The sequence below is a fragment of the Cricetulus griseus genome, chromosome 7 (genome assembly GCF_003668045.3).
Source record: "Cricetulus griseus strain 17A/GY chromosome 7, alternate assembly CriGri-PICRH-1.0, whole genome shotgun sequence".
In the NCBI taxonomy this organism is placed as follows: Eukaryota; Metazoa; Chordata; class Mammalia; order Rodentia; family Cricetidae; genus Cricetulus; species Cricetulus griseus.
The window spans coordinates 52,970,525-52,993,490 of NC_048600.1; positions in this window are offsets into that span (position 1 = coordinate 52,970,525).

Below are 22,966 nucleotides of genomic sequence, written 5' to 3' on the forward strand. Positions count from 1 at the left end.
ATTTATTATTTGCATTATTGGATACTTTCTAGGGGTTATGACTTTAGCCTGTGATGCTAGAATGCCTGAGAGGGATATTGCCTGGAGAATGCTGTTCCTCAAGGATCCAAGTGTGCTGAATGCTTCCCTGATTGACTAAGTCAGTGACACATGAAATCTGACCAGACTTCTACAGTTACACTGATGACAAAAGGCAATAAGAAACACATCTTCATGCTGCTGCTGGGTCACAGGAGTGACCACTCATGTTAGCCACTCAGCCACTGCCCACACGGTGGGAGTCTCCTAGCAGCCTGGCGGTGGGCACTGTTGTGTTTGTAGCCTTTCTCTTAAATTTAGGACTCATGGTCTCTGTACCCTCAAAGAAATGTGGCACAATCTATCTATAACTTTGGATATGTTTACCAACAGAAAATATGAAGACAAGTGATGGTAAATGCTTTTAAATAAGCTTTTTTTAAAAAAAGTAGAACTTTTGATTCAGAGAGAGAGAGAGAGAGAGAGAGAGAGGTGTGTGTGTGTGTGTGTGTGTGTGTGAGAGAGAGAGAGAGAGAGAGAGAGAGAGAGAGAGAGGAGAGAGAGAGAGAGAGAGAGAGATTGTGAATGGGGTGATGAGGCTTTTTGGGAGTCAGTTCTTGCCTTCCACGTTGCTGAGAGAGGGATTTTCTTGTAATTTCTGCTGTCATGCTGGGAACTTCAGCCTAGCTGACCCATGAGCTTCTCCAGCTTGGTTGCCCGTCTCTAAGTAAGACATCTGGGATTACAGATGCAGACTACCATTTTTAGATTTTCTTGTGGGTCCTTGAGTGGTCAAGATTATTTGGAGTGTGCTTTAACCTAGTGAGCCAACGCACCCCATTTTTTATTTGTTTGATTGGTTGGTTGAGTTTTCACAAAGCCTAGAAGCTTTTTGACTATTGTGGTGTCATTTTTATAACTTAGAAGGTTTTTATGAAAAGTAAATGACAGGCATTGTCATGCCTGTCCATGTGTCCCCATAGTGTGCAATGTTTTGTCTTTAGGAAAAGAGAATTAGTACCTGTTTCCATGGTGAGCCCAACTTTACACTCCCTTTTCTCTAGTGCATTCTTCTTAGACTCTTCTTCATTTCAGTCTGTTACTAAACTATGGTTCGCAGGCAAAAATAAAGTAGAATCAGGGGTACAAGTGTTAGCAGAGTGAATATCAGTACTTTATTCTTCCCTCTTATAGCTAAGCAGTGGAAGGTGTATATTTTTAAGCTATGTGTAGAAAGTTATCATTTAGTGTATCCAAACTCCCCCTGACGTTGTTTTTACATCATGAGCACCATGGATCTCTTTCCCCACTTTTGTACTTTTTATCATTACTTCAAGAGACAAGGTGATACTTCAGAAGGTAGAAGAAAGCTGAATGAAAATTCCTAGCTGAGGTTAAAGCATACTATTTTTGAGAGTTCTGAAATTAAATACAAGGTGCAGAAAAATTAAATTAGAAAATGTGTTCCATTTACTTAGTATTTGTTAGAGAGAGGGTCATGCCTACCATTGCTCACATGTGGAAGTCAGACAACTTCTGAGAATCAGTTATCACTCTATCACATGGGACCCGGGGATAGAACTCAGGCCTGGTGGATGGTGTCTTTATCATCTGAGAAATATCACTATCCTGAGCCTCATATCTTGACTTAACCTCTAGTTGAGAGATGAGAGAATAATGTCTAAGATATGTGTGAGGTCTCACATTATAGGGATTTTATGCTTTTCCTTCCAGATATACAGCCCTAAGAAAGATGATGAGGAATAACAAGGCAATATAGGAAGGCTAAAAGAGATACACATGGGGTTAAGGAGAGAGCCCCACTGCTATCCTAGTCCAGTGCTGTCAAGACCAGAATTGATTTCTCCTCACAGTATCAGTGACCTTAGTACATGTCCTCATGTTACCCAAAGTTCCGTATGTGCTCATGAAAATGTAGACCAGACCAAGGAGACAGGTGAGTGAGTGCACATGGCTCTTGAAAAAAAAAAAAAAAACTATTATGGTCCACTTATATATGGAGTTAGCTTTCTATTCTTATTAGCTACATAGGTAAGTATGCATTAAGAAAGATCACATTATTGTATTGTGGAATTATAGGTTGTCCATATTTATATGACATTTACACAGAGGAAATAAAAGAGGAAAGGTAGCAGGTAGAAGAGAGCTGTTGGCTATAAGGAAGAGTTGGTAGTCTTCTAGGTTTACAAATGAGTAGCTTTCTCATACATACCCTCTCCATCTCACAGAACAAAGAGGCTGGACAAAAGAAAAACAGGCTGTATCTCAGTATGAATAAAAGCCACAGAGTCAAGATTTATTCATGTAGATACATGTATCCATAGACCCTCTGATCCTCATACATTTCCAATGCAATATAGGCTGCCTAATTGAAATAGCTAGATAATGGAAATACTTTATTTTAAATTATGCACTAGACTATTCTCCTGAATCATGAAGAAAATTGCCTACATTTCCCACTTACCTTTAAATGTGGGTATAAAAATTATTGATATCTAAATTAAAAAATTCTCCATCATCAGAATAAGAAATCTATTAAACATACCATTAAATCTTGTCTTTGAAAACTGACCACACATTATTTTTTCATTCTACGTTTGCTTAATGGGGGAATTAAATAGTTGCCAGAAGAATTAAAAGACCAATTGCAGAAAAGTTTTACAATGTATATATTGGTTTTTATGTCATATGAGGGAGAAAAATGTTGGAGAACAAAGTGGTTAACTACACTCTAAAGCACAAAACAAATGTAGACCATAGAAGTAAATTATCTGGATTTAATTCTACTAGCACTTTCCATCATTATCATGAAAAAATGAATATTTTTCCTAAACGATAAATTCTCATTGGCAATTAATAAAATAACCGATCATAAGGGGAAAGATAGCAATCTCAGATATCCCTGACACTTTGAAAATCTTACTTACCAGAATTAGTGTTAGAGTTAATGGAAACAAATTTGCTATTTACATAATCCAGAGGTGACAAATAACAACATGCAGTTGTGAGTCAAGTAAGAAAAATTGTTACTTTAATCCCCAACATCCTACAAATCAATCAACACAACAAATTATCAGTGTGATAACATATTCAACACATTTGACATTTACATTAATTGGAGGTAATGAAGAAAATATTTTTTGTTGTTTGTTGGATGAAGTTAAATGGGCTGGAAATGCATATGAATAAAACATCATTATTCCTCTCAGTCACACCTGTTCAAATTTCTATTGACAATTTGATATTTTTATTAGAGCCCAAATGGAAACACCACAAACACAAATGACAATTTTTTACACTCAGATGATAAAAGTAAACAAGCAGGGTTTTTTTTTTTTTTCTTGCCCAGCTCTCTTAAACCCCAGTGTTGTGACAAGTGCTTAACTAGCCCCCAAACACTGCCACTTAGTCATGACTTCTAGTTCTATAAATTATTTACAGTTTGCTAGGTATGAGGCTGGTGGAAAATGCCTTTCTTAGCTGCTTGATTGACAATATAATTATACCATGTTTTTGTTTTAAGCACTGTTATGCAGAATTGTAATGCCATAAAAAGTAAATAGGAATTTTATGAGCTTTTAACTTTGACAAGGTCATGCTGAAGTATACCAAAGAGATGTCATGAAAAGCCATAGCCATTATTAGCCTTGTCCTATAAAGTGCCATCCACCTCCAGCTTCATTTGGGTTAAAACATCTGCTCACCACTGGCTACATCAGCCCCTCTAGCTGAAGGATGATAAGAACCACACAGGCAATACCACAGTTTGTCTTTCTGAGTCACCTTCACCCCTTTAGGGGGATCTTGGTTAATAGGTTGCATTTTATAAGTATAATAAGTACAATATCATTAGTTTTAACTTTGATTTCCGCTCTTATCAGATTTTGTAATATATAAGAGATTCTTTTCCCCATCTGATTATTTTTTGATGACAGTATTTGTTATTTTCTTTCTTTTGGGGGGCATATAGAATATTACTATATAGGTTGGCATTGACCCTATGATGTTCCTACCCCACTATCCTAAGTAGCTAGGGTTACAGGTGTGCAATGTTGTGCCCAACTGAAGCATATCTTATTTTCAATTGGGTTGACATTTTAAATTTATTGCTGGAATTGGGGTGTGTGTGTGTGTGTGTGTGTGTGTGTGTGTGTGTGTGTGTGTGATGTGTAATTGTGAGTGTGGCATGCACATGCTACAACATGCACTGGGAAATCAAAGGACAGCCTTCAGAAGGAAATTTTTTCCTTCCATGGTTTGTTTTGGAGATCAAAGGTAGATTATCAGGTTTTTAAGGGAATTATCTTAACCTGCTTGGATATCTATCAAAGACCACAGAAGGATAGTATATAAACTCTAGAATTGACAGAGACATCTTGCTACCTGGACATTCACCCAAAGTTCCTCTGTAACATTGAGGCATCCATCTTTAGCCCATAGGCCACAGTGTGTCTGATATGCTTTTTCTAGATAAAAATAAATATGATAGTGGTGGCAGTGGAAGTTGAGTGGTGACGGAAGAAGGGTATTTGTGGGTATTACTGGTGAATGCGTTATTGATGAAGGAGGCAGAAGTGCAAATAGTGAAGAAGCAGAATGTGGTAGTGGTGATGGCTGAGGTGGAAAGGAAGATGGTTTTGGACGAGGTGTGCACATGTAGAGACATTGTTGCGATTAGTGCAGTAGTCTAGATGACATTTTAGGTAGAGGCAGTGTTGGAGTTGATGTTGGTGTGATGGAGAGGAAGGAAAGGAGAAGTTGTGGTAGAGATGGTGTGGAGGTGGTAGTCTAGGAGGTAGTCAAGGTAGATGTGGTATTGGTGGTGGTAGAGTTGATAGTGATGGTATTGGTGATATGAGCATAGACAGAAGGGAAGAGAGTTAGATGTGGAGGTTTTAGGAAAGTAGTGGTTTAGGTGAAGGTACTGCTGCTGCTGCTGCTGCTGCTGCTAGTGGTGGTGGCCGTAAAGGGAAAGATGGAAGAGCAGTGGGGATAACAGTCAAGATAGTATGGAGGCAGTGGTTTAAATGGTGATTTGGAAGAGGTGATGTTTCTGGTGGCGGATATATTAATGGGAGTAAAGTTGGAATTCAATTGAGGAGATTGGTGGTGGTAGATGGGGAGGTGGAGGAGGTGGTGGTCAGGTCGAAGCTGAAGCGGAAGGGATGCTGGTAAATCATATAAATTGTGGCTGTAAAATTAACATCTCTTAGGTCATGGCTGACATCTGCAGCTCTCTTACAGTGGCCCAAATCTGCCTCAGAATAAATATCTACTCTATAGGAAAAAAAATAAAACAGCAAAGAGACCTTTAAAATAAACAGAACAAAGAGGCTCTAATTTCTTTCCCAAAAGTCCCATTTACCATTCCCAACTGACTTTAACTTGCCAGAAAGGGGGAGCCCCATCCAACCAACTGGGAGTAGAGTGCATGTTTCTAGCTGACTGTGCATCCAAACATTGTTCTTCGTGGAGAATGGGGCCTGGAAGTTCGCTTTTGATGTAGTCTCTGTTTTCTTAAAATTATCTAGTTTTTAAAAGACTATTTCTCATAACTTTTGGCTTTAACCTGTTTGAAGATCCTAGCATTGTAATGATATTATCAATCTCTGGACTCCTCCCACTTTTCTTGTACCAAGAAGATGAATATATTCATATTTGTCTTACACATCTTGTACCAGCTTTGATACTGTGACAACATAGTTTTTCATTTCTTTCAAGTCATTTATTCTTTGTGCTCAGTCTCCATGACTGCTCGAAGAAAATGAGAAAGAACGCTGCATGATGATGTTGGCATTGGCAGGGCACAAATGTCACTTCAGACTTTCTTGTCAACCTGTATTCCAAACTGCTGCCCATCTTGGCTAAGAATGAGTGATTGCTCAGCGGCAATTCTTTTGATCCATCATCTTGGAGTAAATTGTTCTGAATAATGACCTATTCCGTCTTTCCCCCTTGGAATATATATTACAAGATGCCTAGAAAAACACAATTTCAACTCTGTGGTAATTCAGGATCACCATAAATGTAAGGCAAATATCTTTGAGTCTTGGGTCCCTCAAATTTGAAGCATGCCTATGAGTCAGATGTAAACTCCCCAAAATTGTCTGGGTCCACTTACTTTGAAAATACTGCTGGAAAGTGAACGTGTGTAGAAATTGCAATAGAAATATCATGGGCGTTCTTTAGATATTTGCAGAGAAATTTTACCTTTGCAAAAATTCATCTCAGAAATAGAAATAGAAATAGAAATTTGTTTTCCTCAGTATGGCAGCACAAGACAGTACAATAATTTGATTACTTTCTTAGAGAAACTAAATTGTCTCCTCTTCAAATGTTTGAGTGGCTAGATGTAAGGTCATTTTTAGCTCTGCACTACAAAGCAGGATGAATTCCACCTTCTCCTGTGTGTCACCAGTAAGTGTATTCAAGTTTCATTTGTTATTATTAATTTATATTTGAGGGTTTTTTACTAAGGGAATCTTTAAAAATGCTGGTAAAATGCCTTCCAGCAAATGAGAGTTATAGCTTTGTGTGTGTACCTGAGGCAGCTTTGAGCCCTCCTTTAGATACTAGAATAACATCAACCAGCTTTATGTAAGTCATTTGTATATATGTTTATATACATGAACATAAATGTGCATATAGTCTCACACAACATGTATTTTTATATGGCGAGAGACAAAGCTAATATGACATAATAGTTTAATAGATTCTAATGTAACAGTTTCTGAATTAAAAATATATCTTGAAAATAAATTTCTGTATAAAAACATGATATAATATTTCTGGTCAGTTATTTTACATAGGGTTTCACAGTGTTAGCCTGGATGGGTTGGAACTCTTTAAATGACCAGGTTGGTCTCAAACTTTTGGCAATCTTTCTGACATAGTCTTCTGAGTACTGGGATTAAAGATGAGAGGTACCCCACTAAGCTGTGTTTCTAGTTTGTAAAGAGAGCCACTATATGACAATAGTCTTCATTTACTTCTTGCATATAGAATGGATGGTTTAACTGTAGAATAGTACAAATGTGTACACTGCTGCAACCTGAACCACTTTGAATTTAACTTGATCTGACTAGAACAATGGGGAATGAAGATGGAGATGCAGCAGCCTAAGATAAGCAAATTCACTGTTTTTTATATATTGCACGGAGAAGTGAAGAAGAACTAATTCTAGTAGAGGTCTCCATAGCATCATCCTCATGCTACAGTCATCTAGGAGAAGGAAATTCAAGTTGGTCCATCATTCCAACACACTGTCTACATCAAGACTGGGATCAGTGGAAGAACTTCCCCTGAGCCTGACCTAGGAAAAGCCTTGGCATCCCATGGATTTTGGCATCCTTGGCATGGCCCTGCTCATGTGAACAATACACATTCACTCAGGATTTCATCTGCTTTCCACATTGTATGATGTTTAAATGATATAACTTATAAATAAATGTGTGAAGAGAACCCCAGGCAGTGTCTACATTTTCCAAAAAGAGGAAAAACTCTAGTCAAATATGGGCAAAAGAGATCCCTTTTCCAAGTGGTAAGTGAAAATAGTGTTTTCTCTGGCCAGAATAATAAATCAGCCTTTTGTATCTTTCCATTTACACATTAATTTCTTTTGTTAAGGAATCATTCATTAGTTAACTCATTTAGTATTCATTTTAATGTAGCAAAGATTTGGACAAATGATGTGAAAGTCACTTTAGATAAGAGGTAAATACTGATCATCTGTCTCGAAGAGTATATCTCTTACCGTTCCCCATGTACTCCTTTGCCAAGAGGCCATAGTTAGTTTAAGTTTGCTTTGAAAAAATGAAAATCAAATACCAAAACTAGATATACTGGGATATTATCAATATTTTGTGACCAACTGTTGATCTGGGTAACTGTGTGAAAGCTAGAATATCCCTACTTGGATTAAATACTAATTAAATTAGCATATATTTAGTAAAATCTATGTTAACAGCTCTTCCAATGATTGCAATAGAGAAAACTTGGGTTACTTCCCAGTGAAGAAGCTGAGTTAATCTCCCAAGGATAGCAGTAAGAACCCCATTCTAAGCTGGGTAGTGGTGGCACATATCTTTTATCCTAGCACTCTGGAGGCAGAGACAGGTGGATCTCTGTGAGTTCTAGGCAAGCCTGGTCTACATAGTGAATTCTAGGTCAGCCAGGGCTACACAGAGTAACCCTGTCTCAAAAAACCACAGAAGAGAACAAAACCAAAAAGAGAAAAATCCCATTCTAATGAAATACAACTGAACACATCATAAATCCTGGCTACAATACACTCACCTCAGAAGAAAATGTCTAAAGTTGTTTGCATCTCAGGATTACTATGAGAAAGGCAGATGTTGCATGATCTCTCCAGATGTTCAGATTCTCTGAATTTTCAGCAAGCTCTCTAAGTCATCCTATTCCAACCACAGTGCTAAAGCTGGTGGTCCAAGATGTAATTCTGTATCTGCTGGTTTTTATATCCTTCCTTTTGGTACTTCAGAAATGTGGACAGTGTCAGTATGTTCTGAGAAGTTTAAGTTTGATACATGAATTAACAGATTGATAAATATACTGACAAAACATCTGACAGCATGAACATTGTTGGGATTGTAGCTGATTTTGTGCTTATTAAAAATTCTCACTGACATTTAGTGTTTTTCTTTTAAAGATGTATTCATTTGTTTTTATGTGCATACATATGTAGTTGGGTGTATGTATGCATACAATATGCATTTTGGAACCCACACAAGTCCAAAGAAAACATCAGATTTCCCAGAACTGGAGTTACAGGTGGTTGTGAGCTAAGATGTAGGTACTAGGAACTGAATCCAAGTCCTCCACAAGAGCAATGGGAACTCTTAACTGCTGAGTCCTCTCTCCAGCTCCACTTCATGTTTTCCTGAACCCTAATGATCAGTATTTCAGCTTTGAGAATGGATAGCAGGGAAGTTTTTAAAATACAAAATTAACTAATATACCCCTAAAGTAGTCTGCTGGTAAACAAAGGTTTTATACATGGGTAAATAACAACATTCACACATATTCAAGCATGGCATTCCTCCATGCATCAACACTGTATTCATTATGGCTATCTCATCATTGTCAGCATGGCTATGCTATATAGGTAATAATCTTTAACCCACATCCTGTAGAAAAATGAAAATGGAGACTATTTTCCTCTACTAAATTTACTTTCTATTCCACTAAAGTAAGAACACCTACATGTTCACCTCAGGGTAGTGTCAAACTGAATGAAGAGTCTCACCACTTTATACCAATCAGTGTCTGCTACTGAGAGAATGAATGGCCAAGCAAACATGCAACTCTTGCTAGACAGCACAGTGAACAGTCGATTTGGGGGGCATAGCACAATGTCTGATAAGGAACAAAATTATTTGAAATCATTTCCTGACCTGAGACACAAATAACTCTAATTCTTGGATGATGTTTCCATTCTTTCACAGACATGATTTTCCTCAAATTGTGTGAATCAAGAGAAAAATTGTCATTAACTAAAAATACATCAAAAAAACATGATGTTCCAATTCTTTTGCATAATAGAAACCTCAGGCCCTTCAAGTTCATAAAGTGGCTGGGCAGTGGTTAGTAAATGATATTACAAATACTCAGAGGGTACATGGATATTCACTTCCATAGTCCCCATTCTTATAACCCAAAATGCAGGTAACAATGTTATTTTTTTTAAATGAGAATGAACTGCATAGAAAAGCATGTAGCTCAACATGGAATCCATAGCAATGGAGAATGCAACACTCGTTTAAAGATAACCGTTGATAATGAGGCTACTTTGGGGTGGTTTGGAGGCAAAATACACAGAAGTGGATCATTTTAAGTTTGGGAACAAAGTATGACAAGCGATCTGTGAACTTCAGTTTACTGTTATTGGCTCCTGCCAGGGAAAGTTAAATGGAAAATCTCTAGTGTTTCAGTCATGGAGATAGAGGTGACCTTATCTTCCTTGTGGCCATCAGTCCCACACTATGGAAGAGCAGACTGTGTAACAGCTCAGGGGATTGTGGCAAACACTGGATCAAAGTTTTGCTTAAGACAAAGAAAGATAAGTGATCTATAAGGAAGTTGTCCTGTGTTGTTTGGATCACACAAACAATGTTTTATGAAAAGCAGAAATTCCTTTATTTATGATGGTTAAGGACTGAGTTTTTAGCATAAGTCCTGACAGGAAATCTAATTTCCTTACTTGAGTATAATGGGAATTACAATAGAATTTACTCATAAGCATTGCCGTGATATACAAATGAAATAATGTTTATATCATGTCATCAGATCAAATATGCAAAGGCAATAGTCATTTTAAAATAATTTTATTACTTGTATTCCCACTTTATGGCTGATGCACCATTTACACTACTGAAAATGGTGAGGTTAGGATCTTGATAATGAATTGACTGAATTTATCATGTGTATACAGATCAAAAATTCATATTATACTCTATAAATAGTCACAGCTGCTATGTGTTGATTAAAAGTCAGTTTTACATAGTGTAAAGAGGATGGTAATAAAAATGAAGGCTCCCAAGACCCTTTGTTTACATCCATATACACCCTTTCATCTCAATTAGATTTAAAATTTTTCTGTTTAACTTGGTGTGTTACATAGGAATTACACCATTTTTCTGTCAGAAGGTGAGAAATAACATTTCCACAATCAATCAGGTACATTAAATGCACGAATCATTCCTGCTAGACTGTGGTAATTGGATGGTGTGTACCCATTGAAGGAATGGCAGGCTCACACTAGACTGTGTTCGGTTTCCACTCTTATTACACTGATCTACAATTGTCAGGTCATCCAATATTTGAAGAATGGCTAAATATTCCTTTAAAAATGTAGAATGCCCTCAGTAAAATAAATGATAAAGGGAATAGACCATTTCACCCCAGGTACAAGATGAGAAAGGCAGGGTTTTGCTTGTTTGTTTGTCTTGTGGGCTGCCACATTCTTCCATCTGTCCTTTGGAACCATGATAATAGTAAAATGTAGATCTGTTTATGTAGTCCCTCTATGTGTCATGCTGTGTCATATGTGTCATGCTGTGTCATATCATGCACATTCGATATTCAAGTTCCACCCACTCCTTATGAACTGAGATTTTTCTTCCATCAGAACAGTTGTATTTTCAATTGCAATTTATGACTCTTCTGTCATGATCAAGAATAAGACCAAAATGTTCTGGCACATTCAGGGGCAAAGCACTGAGTACTACTGTATCAAGTTGGCTGGTTATAAAAGGCTGCAGACAGGCAGAAAACACAGGGCCTGGAACTGTTGCTACCACTCCATAGAGGACAATAACAGCTTCATTATTCTATGTGGAGAACTTAGAAAGTGCAAAAAAGTAGTATTTGCAACCATGACTCATCAAATGGTATACAAAGTATCTTTCCTAGATGAACCTCAGGGTATGACCACCTATAGGAGGAAGGGATAATCAGGTTTGACCACTACTTTCAAAAGGTCTTCAAGAACTTCTAGTTTTTTTAAATGATAGTAGAAATATTTGTTTTGTAGTATAACTCTAACTGTAAAATGCTTGTTAAAAATTAATTATAATTCTTATTTAAAAAACTAAAAACGTACACAAATCTGTTCTATAGTTTTAAAACTTAACTACTAACATTGCATCCTGTTATTTCTCCCTGAATACATTTCTATACAATTGTTCTTTTCCTCCTTATTTTCAATGTTGTTACTTATGTACAGATTGAGACTCATAAGAATGATTTTTATCCACTCAAGTCCTTAATAATCTCATTGGAGACTGGCTTGTCCCAGCCACTAGTTCAACCTTGATGATGTAATTGCTTACAGCACGGATGACCCTTGCCCATTATAAATGAAGTACCTTCAGACTCCCCTTGGAAATCCTATTTCTAACTTCTCATTTCCAATGACAAGCACCTGCAAAAAAGGCTTTTATGACTGGCATTTCTATCTTTTGAAAGAAAGTTACCTTTGTAAATGTACTAAATATAAGACTATTGGCAAACATTAAATAATTACAGTCTTTTATCGGTAAGCATACAACCGGTGCACAATTTCATAAATAAATATGGTCCTTGGGAAACTACTACAAATCTCAATGCTGGGTATAAAATGTACCGGCAATGGTAAATATAAGATTAGTGAAATTTTCATAATTGCACTATTTTGTTAGGAAATTAAGGAATTTTCAAAGTGAATCTCTCTAAATGTTACATTTAATACATGCATACTCTTTGCAAAAACATCCTCCACAAATGAGTAAATGCATCAGTGAAAGCAATACATCTTCCAGAGTTAAAATTGTGCTTATGTGCTGTACAGTGATTTTACTTGCGTGTACATATTTAATAGGTGTATAATCTTCTACTTTGAATGAGAGTCATCATATATGCAGTCTCCAAGAACTGGCAAGAAAATAAACATTAAATTGAATTTAAATGTTCTTCAAAATTGATTATAGCAAATTACCCAAACTAAAGCTATATTTAGAAACAAACCTAGGAAATCTTTTGGCCAACCATGTAAGTCTCCTGACTAACGATGAAAAAAAAAATCCATCCCCAAGTGCTGGGAGGACTACCTCAGAGCCAAGTGGGAGAGCAATACAGTTCATGGTTAAATAAAACAACACACATGAAAAAATCTTGCATCATTATCCAATAGCTCAGTTTTAGTAACATAGTTCTCAAAATTGACAAGTAGCTATGCATTTTCATAATGGTCCACTTGATCATAACTGACATGGCAAAACTCTTTGCATGCCCTGCATAAGTACCTAGAACTGAAAGGGTGTGGTGTGACTCTTCTTTATATATCTCTCATAGATACCATAAAGCCTCTGTCCTATGTATCTTCACAAAATAATGCCAATTACTGTTGTAAGTTTCAATCCTTTTTGTCTGATAGGTCAGGATACATCTTCAAATGGTTTTCAGTATGCAGAAAGCACCCATTCAGACTCATATGTATTTCAAGTTAATTTTATTCTCATATTCAAAACAATGTTTCAGGGAGTGGGTTAGATGACACCTGTAATTAAGTCTGATGACCTAAGTTCAACATCAGGAACTCACATGATGGAACGAGAGAAAAGTACTCCCACAAGTTTTCTTTTGACCACCACCATATGCACATGAACAAAGTAGCCATGATATTGAAGATGGAAATTATGCATAGACTCAACAACATGGACTTCCCACTCCCCAAGGCTAACCTGGCTACAGCTGCTGAGTGTCATATGTGCCAACTGCTGAGACCAACAATGACTTCCAGATATGGCATCACTTTCTGGAATAAACAGTCAGTAACCACATGGCAAGTTGACTACACTGGACTAATTCCCACGTGAAAATGATAAGATTTAGTCTTTACTGGAATAGATACCTACTCTGGTTATTTATTTGCCTTTCCCGAATGTAATTCTTTTGCCAAAATTGTCTGTGAATTTAGGCAATTCCTTATCTGCTTCTCACTTCATAGCCAGAGCAGCGTGACATTGGCCCCATGATCATGGAATCTACTGGTTGTACCATGTTCCCTACCATCCTGAATCAGCTGGCCTGAAAGAAATATGGAATGGCCTTTTGAAGACACAGTTACAGAACCAACTGGGTGGCAGGAAGCCTAGGGAGCTGAGGCAGGGTTTTCTAGAACGCAGTATATGTTTTGAATCAGTGTCCAATATATGGAATGATTTCTTCTACAGGCAGGATCCATGGATCAAGGAATCAAGGTGTATAAAATGGAATAGCTCCATTCATTTTTATCCTAGTAACCATTAGGAAAATTGTTGCTTCCTCTGTCTGCAACCTTAAGTTCTCCTGGCCTAGAAGTTTTTGGTTCAGAGTCAGGAAGGCTCCTGACAGAAGACAGAAAAAACATCCCATTGAATTGGAAGCTCAGACATCCCTCTGGTCACTTTGAGCTTCTGTTATCCTTAAGCAACAGGCTAAGAAAGGAATTTGAAGTAGTGACTGATGCAGATCACCAAGGTAAATTGGATGGCTTCTCCACAATCGAGGTAAGAAAGATTGTGTTTGGAGTGTAAGAGATCCTTTAGGGCATCTTTTTGTGCTACCATGCCCTGTGTTTAAAGTACATGAGAAAGTATAGCAATCTAATCCAGGCACGATGACAAAGGGCACAGACTCTTCAGGAATGAAGGCATGGTTCACTCCTCCAAAAAGGAGCCCACATCAGCTGAGTTATAGCTGAGGTTGGGAGAAATACAGAATGGGTAGTGAGTAAAGTAGTTGTAAATACTAAGGACATATGACCAGTTGCAGACATGAGGATTTTAATGGAAAAAGTTTTTCTGTCATATTTTGTTAAGAATGTGTTTCTGCAGATATTTTTGTTGTCATGTAATTAAACATTAATCAAGATAGTATTAGAGGTTATCATATTTAAGTTTGAGATACAACAGAATGTCCTTCCAGAGACACTGGCATCTATCCAAAACGTTATAATGCATATGCAGTTGTGTGAGGAGTAGTTATATCATTTTAGGTATAATTATGACATGGTTATTGTTTTCATTTGGAAATTAGGCATGATATAAGGACAAATGACTTTGCCATGTTGCTAAGAGATGCACACACATGTACATACATGTAACAGAAAAATTCATGAGCACAAGTTCACCTGCACATACACAAAATAAACATATAAATGAACACACACACACACATATATATATATATATATATATATATATATATATATATTATAAGGCAGTTAATATTCTACATTATTTGATTACAAGTATGTATTGTCAAAAGACCCGCATATTATACCTGCTAAGACAAGGTATATAAAGTTAGTCATAAATTAGTAAGACAAGTGACATCTCTACGACTAGCAAAAGTTTCAAGATTTAAGAGTTGCTGAGTGATCACAATAAGTCATTTGCTTCTTCATAGATACAAGTTGCTTAGAAATGAGGAAGCTGAACATAAACAACTGAAAACATCAGTTTAACAACTATGAGAACAAACATTTGAAGCCCAAATTCTAAGTTGTTGTAATGGACCAATTAATTAACCTTACACCTAATATATATAATATATATATATATATATATATACATATATACATATATATACATATATATATATGTATATATATGTATATATATAGTGTGTGTGTGTGTGTGTGTGTGTGTGTGTGTGTGTGTGTGTGTGTTCCCATACGAGCACATGTGGAGTCCAAAAGCTAATCTTAATCTCTTCATTCATTGCTCTCCCCCTAAGGCAGGACTTCTCAGGGAACTTCCTGTCTCTGCATCCTAATCTAATATGGGAATTGCAGAAACATGCCACTGTAAGGACTTCTCTGTATCTGCTGGCGAACCAAACCCAGGTCCTCATATTTATGCAACAAGCACTTTATCTAAATGATCCATCTCCAAAGCCTTCATAGAACATTATATTTATTTTATGTTATCTACTAAGTACCTCTTATGGGCCAGATGTTATGCTAGATGATATAATCATATAAGTAAGATATAATGTTTCTGTGAAAGAATCACAGACTAGTAAAGAAGTCATGTTTAACATGGAGTTAGGAGCACTATTAGGGGCACATGAAATGTGGGCAATAGCTGGGGGCTCTTACATAGGGGTGTGAGGAATGATCTAGCAAGAAAGAGGTAAGTTCAACTGAGGCCTGAGAAATAAGATTGGACTGACAGATGGACAGAGTGAAGTTCATCTGTTGCTCAGCATGTAGTCAGACACAAAGGTTCTGAAGCATTATTGCATGTATACGGATGCTGGGTTTGAGGTTTTCATAGAAGTAGGGAAAGTTTCTTGGGTCTAGTCAGAAAGGTAAATCTCCAAATAGCCTTAAAACATGATAACTTTTTAGTATAGCAAGTAGTTCAACTGAGAAACTATAAATTGGGATAAAATAACCAGAAGTCTGATTGGAAAACTCCATAGAGCTGCATATAATGATAAACATTTTACTAAGCAGCACAGCAAAGAAAGGCATTGCAGACTGAACTAGGACACTGTACCTTATGATATGCCTAAGTTAAAATATGGAAACATGATGTAAGGAAGTCAGGATTAAAACAAAACTAAAACATCCCTTGGAGTAAATTTAAGGAGCCTTCAATTCTATACAGGAGACTTAATGGTTCTACAAGAGATGGCCAGGGCATAACATGACCTCATCTGGATTTTTTGAAGGATAAATCTAGCACAAATCAAGAGGAATGATTGTCAGCTGACACCTAGGGAGCAGGTTTGTGGTAGTTCTGGTGTGTGGGGAAAAAAGAGCTAGAAATGAAGCAGTAAGGAAAATGGAAACAGGACAGAGAATTTAAAGGAACTCAGTAGAAACAGCATGACTCAGATTCCATATAGAGAGGGACACACATGGGCTGGGGCAAAGTTAGACTATTTTTAAATTGCATGAGTTCTTGTCATGATTGCCCTGGTTTACACAGTGCATAATGTGTAAATGAACATGCTCCTCAAATAGTTTACAGTCAAAAAGTTTCCTGTTTAAATTTGGGGAACTACAAACTGTAGGTGGGCAGGACCCAAAGGTAGCTGACAAAGAGACAAGACTATGTAACAGGTCCCAGTGGTAAACAAATAATAAAGGACAATGTGCCAGGTGCTATGTATCAAGATTGAGGAACATGGCAAAAAAGATGTAATGAACTGGGAAACTTATTTCTGGGTTTTGAAGTATGAAAAGACATTGCAACTATTTAGATAAAACATAATCTCTGCCTATAGAATCAACACAAAGACAGGAGTGAGAAAGAAGACACATAAAGAAGATAATCCCTAGCTATTGCTTTAAAAGTCTCAGTAGAAACAGGCAGGCCTGATGATTTGGTAACAAGTTAGTGTCGCATTGCATGTGGCCCCTTATAGGTGCCAGAAGCAGGTCCCCTATGTTGCAGAGAGCTGACCCTGATATGTGACACATAAGCATCACAGAACACTAAGGGAGAAGAAATTTCCTAAGAGGAAAAGCAACTGCGATGTACTTGACAATACTGATATTTAGATATTAGTACTCTAATTTTACACAGTTGGGAAACTAATATTCCTTTCGGTAATTTTCCTTAAACCTTAGAGCTAAACAATAGATAAACTGAGTGGATCTTGTTTCATTACAAAGCAGAGAGACATTTCTGGTATTCTGTGCTTGTTCCAGGAACATAACTATTATACTTTCTCTCCTATAACCTCTCTCTCTCCCTCCCTCCCTCTCTCTCTCTCTCTCTCTCTCTCTCTCTCTCTCTCTCTCTCTCTCTCTCTCTGACACACACACACACACAGAGAGAGAGAGAGAGAGAGAGAGAGAGAGAGAGAGAGAGAATTGACAATGACATTCTAAGTATCTTCTCAATCAAAGAAGTGGCTCTGTTTTTCAATGTCAAGAGAAACTAAATCCATAATTTCTACAAAAGATAAGAACAAGAATATATGGTTCTGCTGTCTTCCCCTATTCCCCAGTACTCTTAAGTCCTTGCCCTTCCTGCCCTCTTTGTGAATCCAATATTGTTCTAAATGAAGCAGCCACTACCAGACTTTTTTCCCCTGCTGACTGAAGTCCACCTCACTGCTGACTTTTTAATCTTCTCTTTGCTGGCAACTGGGGGAACAATTGTTAAACACGCTTGGATTCATCTAGACCAAGTCAGGGGCAAAGGGTCATATGATTGACAGCTTTCCAGTTCTGTAGAAACTATACATATGAACAGATCAATAAATCATTTACAGCCATTAGGTCATGATCGTAGATTCCCTCATCACTTCACAGTTTAAGACCAGGCTTCTTCACTACTCCCAGAACTGCCTCCTGGAAGTTCAATCCAAGGTGCTATCACAAGTGGAACAACCAAAGTGGTGGCCCACTGGTCACATGTCAAAGAGGAATCAATCTAAGCAATGTGGGTGTCCTTTCTGAAGACTTTGTAATATTTAAATAACTGGACATATCCTTTTTCATAAGAAAAATAAATTAGCTTCTATACTGGGGAGCATTAACTTATTTTCTACTAAATGATAAGAACTACTACAATTGTTCAAGTACTGAGAATCATAAAAAGTCTTCTAGAAGGCAGGCTTTGTGTATTCACTGAGGACAAAGACTGTATCTTTGTCTTTTTATTCATTTATTGCTTTAAACTTGACAGACAATAAAAATTTTTATTAATTCACAGATCTTCTGTAAATCATACTAAGAATCCATGAATTTCTTGTATTTCTGGCTTATTTTATTTTAGTCAATTGTATATTCTTGTCCCTGAGTATTTGTAGCATGATTTATTAAACATTGTATTACAGCTTTTTGATGATCTATAAAATGTGTCTTATAAAAGACAACTTTTGGTGTTTAAAGTCAGTGACTCTGTACATGATTGTAAAGGAACCCTAAGTCATCAAGAGCCATGATGTGGACAGTCCAGGCCCAGGACCTTCATTCTTCTTTCATTGCAGATCTTCAATGGCTTTTTGCAGTGTGAGTCTTCCATTTCACCTCAGAAACAACCCATTTTCTATTTTAGTACTAAACTCCACAAACCTCTGAAGACAATAAAGAATTTGGTTATTTTTAGAATACATTTTAGAAAACAATGTGTGGTTAAGAATGTTATTACTTCATTGACAGTTAAATGTTTAAATAACCAAATGACAGTTTTAGAAATACAGCTAATAAGAAAATAATCTGAAGGGCACAATACTCCACTGAGTATTAGAAAGTACTGGGATGTATGTGATGAGCTTCTTATTCAGCAAAAACTCTCAACAGTGATTTTGACTCACTTATACCCAGAACACATGGCAAAAACAAAGAAGGCATTCTCACATTACAGATGAAATTGCAAAAAGACACTACCTGGGAATCAACACAGAAGACACAGTCATAGCTGTTTTCCTTACTTTACATCATTAGCTGTAGATTCCCTGAAACTAAAACCATGATCTAACCTCATGATAAAAATTTTCCAAGTCATATCTTAATATAAAGTAACATGTTAGAAAATATGTGAGATATCTGGGCCACAAAAGGCAGGCAATCCTGGGAAATCATAACTAAGATTTAGGGAGTACACAGTCTTCAGTAAATATCTGTTCAAACACTTAGTTTTACTAGAGTAATCCCAAAGAACAGGGACAGATCAAAAAATGCAGAGGGAAAAGTCAGGAAATAGATTAAGTGGAATAGACTTATAAGCATCTCTCTAAGTTGAAATAAAATAACTTATTACACACACACACACACACACATCCATCTATCTCATCTATCATCTATCTATCTATCTATCTATCTATCTATCTATCTGCCTAGCAAGGTTTTCTTTCAAAAAGGTGAATGCCACGATTGTACTAATATTAGGTCATCTCAGATGAGGGGGTGCTCATTTCTTGCATGCCAGATTGAAGAGATAAGACAATGAAAGAAAATTAGCTCTGTAATGAAATACCTACTTTGGAAGTTCAGGAGCTTGGGGCCTATCACTTATAAGGCCTCCAACCTTAAGGAACTCACTGACTTTTCTGACTTTGTGTGTTGTCATCTATAAACTGAGATAATCATCCTATGAGATTTATACACTAGTCTTTGAGAAGTTCTTGGAAGACAATGAATGTTCAATACATGATAGAAGGAAGGTCCTGAGAACAGTGGGCATCATGAGATCCAATGGGACAATGGGCCACAAAATTGACAGTGTGGTGCCTTAGGCATGGGATTTGGTTTCAGTTTCTGCAGGTATTTTACAATCTGCATAGTAAGTTGAATTTGAGTGCTTTAGAAAAGTTAAAAATAGGCCATGGTCTCTCCTAGGCTCGAGTGATGACTTAGTGGCTAACAGCTCCTAGGGTTACTTCCCAACACACATAGTAGCTCACAACCATTTACAATTCCTGATTCAGAAAGGGCTGGGTTTTCTTTTGGCTTCTGTGAGTACCAGATATGAAGTTCATGCTTGTACATGCAAGCAAGTAAAACACTCATACACATGAAATAAATATAAAATTCCAGAATGGATACTTTTAATAAAAGCCATATTTGGTGGTTGAGTGATAGTGTTAGTTCACTCCCATTGTCATCACTGATCTCAACTACCTCCAAACCTTATTTTAAATCCATGCTGTGGCAATTTGTTGATCGGGTATGTAAATTTTAAGCCTGGTCCTCAATAATTCTGGGTCTAATCATTTTAATTCTAGACCCAACTTAAAGCAGAGGTTGTTTTGGTTTTGGAGCTATATTTGATCTGATAATGAATTTCTGTTAGATGTGGGATTATGTTTGAGCACAGAAGTAGTTACCATATGATGTGAACTTCTTAGAAAATGCTAGAACGTCTGACCCCATATTCTCTAAGAAAAAATGACTGAAGCTGGACAGGGTACACAAGATCGTAATTACATACATCATTTCCATCCTTGACTATTCTTAGGAGAACTAGGAATGTCCACACCTTATATGGCTATATCACACGCATTGTGAATACAGGAAAAGTATTCCCTCAGCACTGAACTTACATTTTTTGCCACTAATATGTGCTTCCAAAGATATTTGACCAAATTTAGGGTAAGGATGTTTGGGGGATGTTCTGGGGGTCTCAGGAGAAAATAAGCCCTCCATTTTCTGTGAGTTTTCCTAAGCTGTCCTTTTCTTCTGGGAAGGATTAGTCATGATTTCAAGGCTTGCAACTGCTAAGGTTGCTTCAAGTTTGAAGACAAAACTCTGTAGAAATCTAGAGAATTTTAGAGACAGAGAGTTTTAGTGTAACAAAACAGTTCAAGTCTACACACTGACTCTGGACTAGTCCTTTCACTTCATCTGTTAACCTCTTAATCAGTTGTGGTTGACAGTGAGTTCACAAGAGACAAGGTAGCCTGTCCACATCCACATCTGTCCCTTCACACATGCACACTGTCTGCTAGTACTCTCAGCACTCAAGTTCCTGTCTTTTTATGCATGCTGAAACATCTCCTGACCAGAAAAAAGTAGGTTCTTTGTGCTCTTTAAGAGTCATGGTGAAAATAGTCACTGGTGACTTGCAATCAATTTAAAAAGGGAGTGACAGAGAAGTCTCTCTGAAGAAATGATGGGGGAGGTCCTTAAAGTGACTGCTAAACTTACAAAACAAGACAGTACTAAAGGGTTTCTGCTGAAATGGAGAAGTGTACCAGACACACTGTGGCCTATAGGTTGAAAATGGATGTCCCAACTTTACAGAGGAAATTTGGGTGACTGTCCAGGCAATGAGATGTCTCTGTCAGTTCTAGAGTTTATGTATTATCCTTCTGTGGTCTTTGATGATGTTGAAGACAGATAGTTATGGCTATAATTTTCTTCAGTTATTATAAAAGATAAGCTAGCCTTCTTTTGATTTAGACAGAAAAGAGGAGATGATGGGGGAGGTCCTTCTGCGTATATGATTGTCTTATTGGTTGGCAAATAAAATACTGTTGGCCAATAGGGAAACAAGACTAGGAGTGAAGGAGGATTCTGGGAAAGGTAGGAGAAAGTAGAGAGTCACCATGTGAGCCCAAGAAGACAGGATACTTCCCCTTGCTTCTGATAAGTCTTATAAAATATATAGATTTATGATATTTAAGACTGATCTAGCAGGTGAGAAATCTTAGTCATAGGCCAAGCAGCATTTGTACCTAATATAAATCTTTGTGTGTTACTTGGGACCATAAAGTGGCAGTGGGCAGAATTTGGGCTGCCTGGCAGAAAGTGCCCACATGGCAGCAGGGCATGGGCGGCTTGGCAGAAAGACTTATTGTTACAAGGAAATTCCTCATACTACACTATTCATGGATAAGGGTTCATCCCAGGATATAGTATAAAATAGTACTTCAGGATAAAATTTCTGTAGTCTTATCACTTAGTTATAGATCCTGATCATTTGGCTTATCACTGTTACACCAAACCTTAATATCTTACATACGGTACTAAGATAATAATAGTCTCTATACTTACTAGCTAATTATAAGAAAACAAGATAATAAATGGAAATAATTTAGCAAAATCCCTACCATACAAAGAAAATCCAGATATTTGTCTAAAACTACAGAAAATAATACAATAAACCAAAACAATCTTCTGAAGTTTGAAATCAAAATGTCCTAACTCTATTATAGAATTTTAAGACATAGCTGAAATGATACTATATAAGACAAAGGCATATTTAATCCAGGATGTATAGAAGTTAATTTTTCATACAAATAAAATACTACATTGATATGTGTTCATCTTGTGCAAGAGTTTTGTAATTTTCATACTACAAGGACAGACATTTATCATAATTTTCTGTTATGTGTTAGAATATATTTTATGAATTTTAATAATAGACTCCATGGATGTATCCTGCATGTGTATTCAAAGGGGTTACATTTTAAAAAAACTATGTTTAAGACTTTAAACAGAAAATTATAACTCAAAGCAAATGAGCAGATAAAAATGCATATATTTGGGATTTTGATTCAAGTAATCAAAAACAATGATATTCTACCCAAAAGGCAAAAAGTAAATTGGCAGTCACTACTAATCCTCTGAACTTTGTTGCTGGAATCATACAGTGGCTTAGCTCAGCGATTTTTGAATACTTTTATTTAACAAAACCTTTTCAGTCATTAAATTAATATACACACTTTGAGCAGAATATAAATTAACCTTTTTGACACTCCTTCGTCTGTTCTGAAGGTTTTAACCAGGAAGAGGCATGACTTGAGCCAAGCAGAACAGCAGTATAAGTTCTTATCCTTTGCTTGTAACTGAGTAAATTCATGGTAACAGATTCAGTCTACACTGAAGTAAGTCAGAGATCTATCAATGATAATTTGAGCTCAACCCTGTGGCAAAAAATAACAAGACCCTTGCTTCCTCAATGACTCACTTTTCATATGA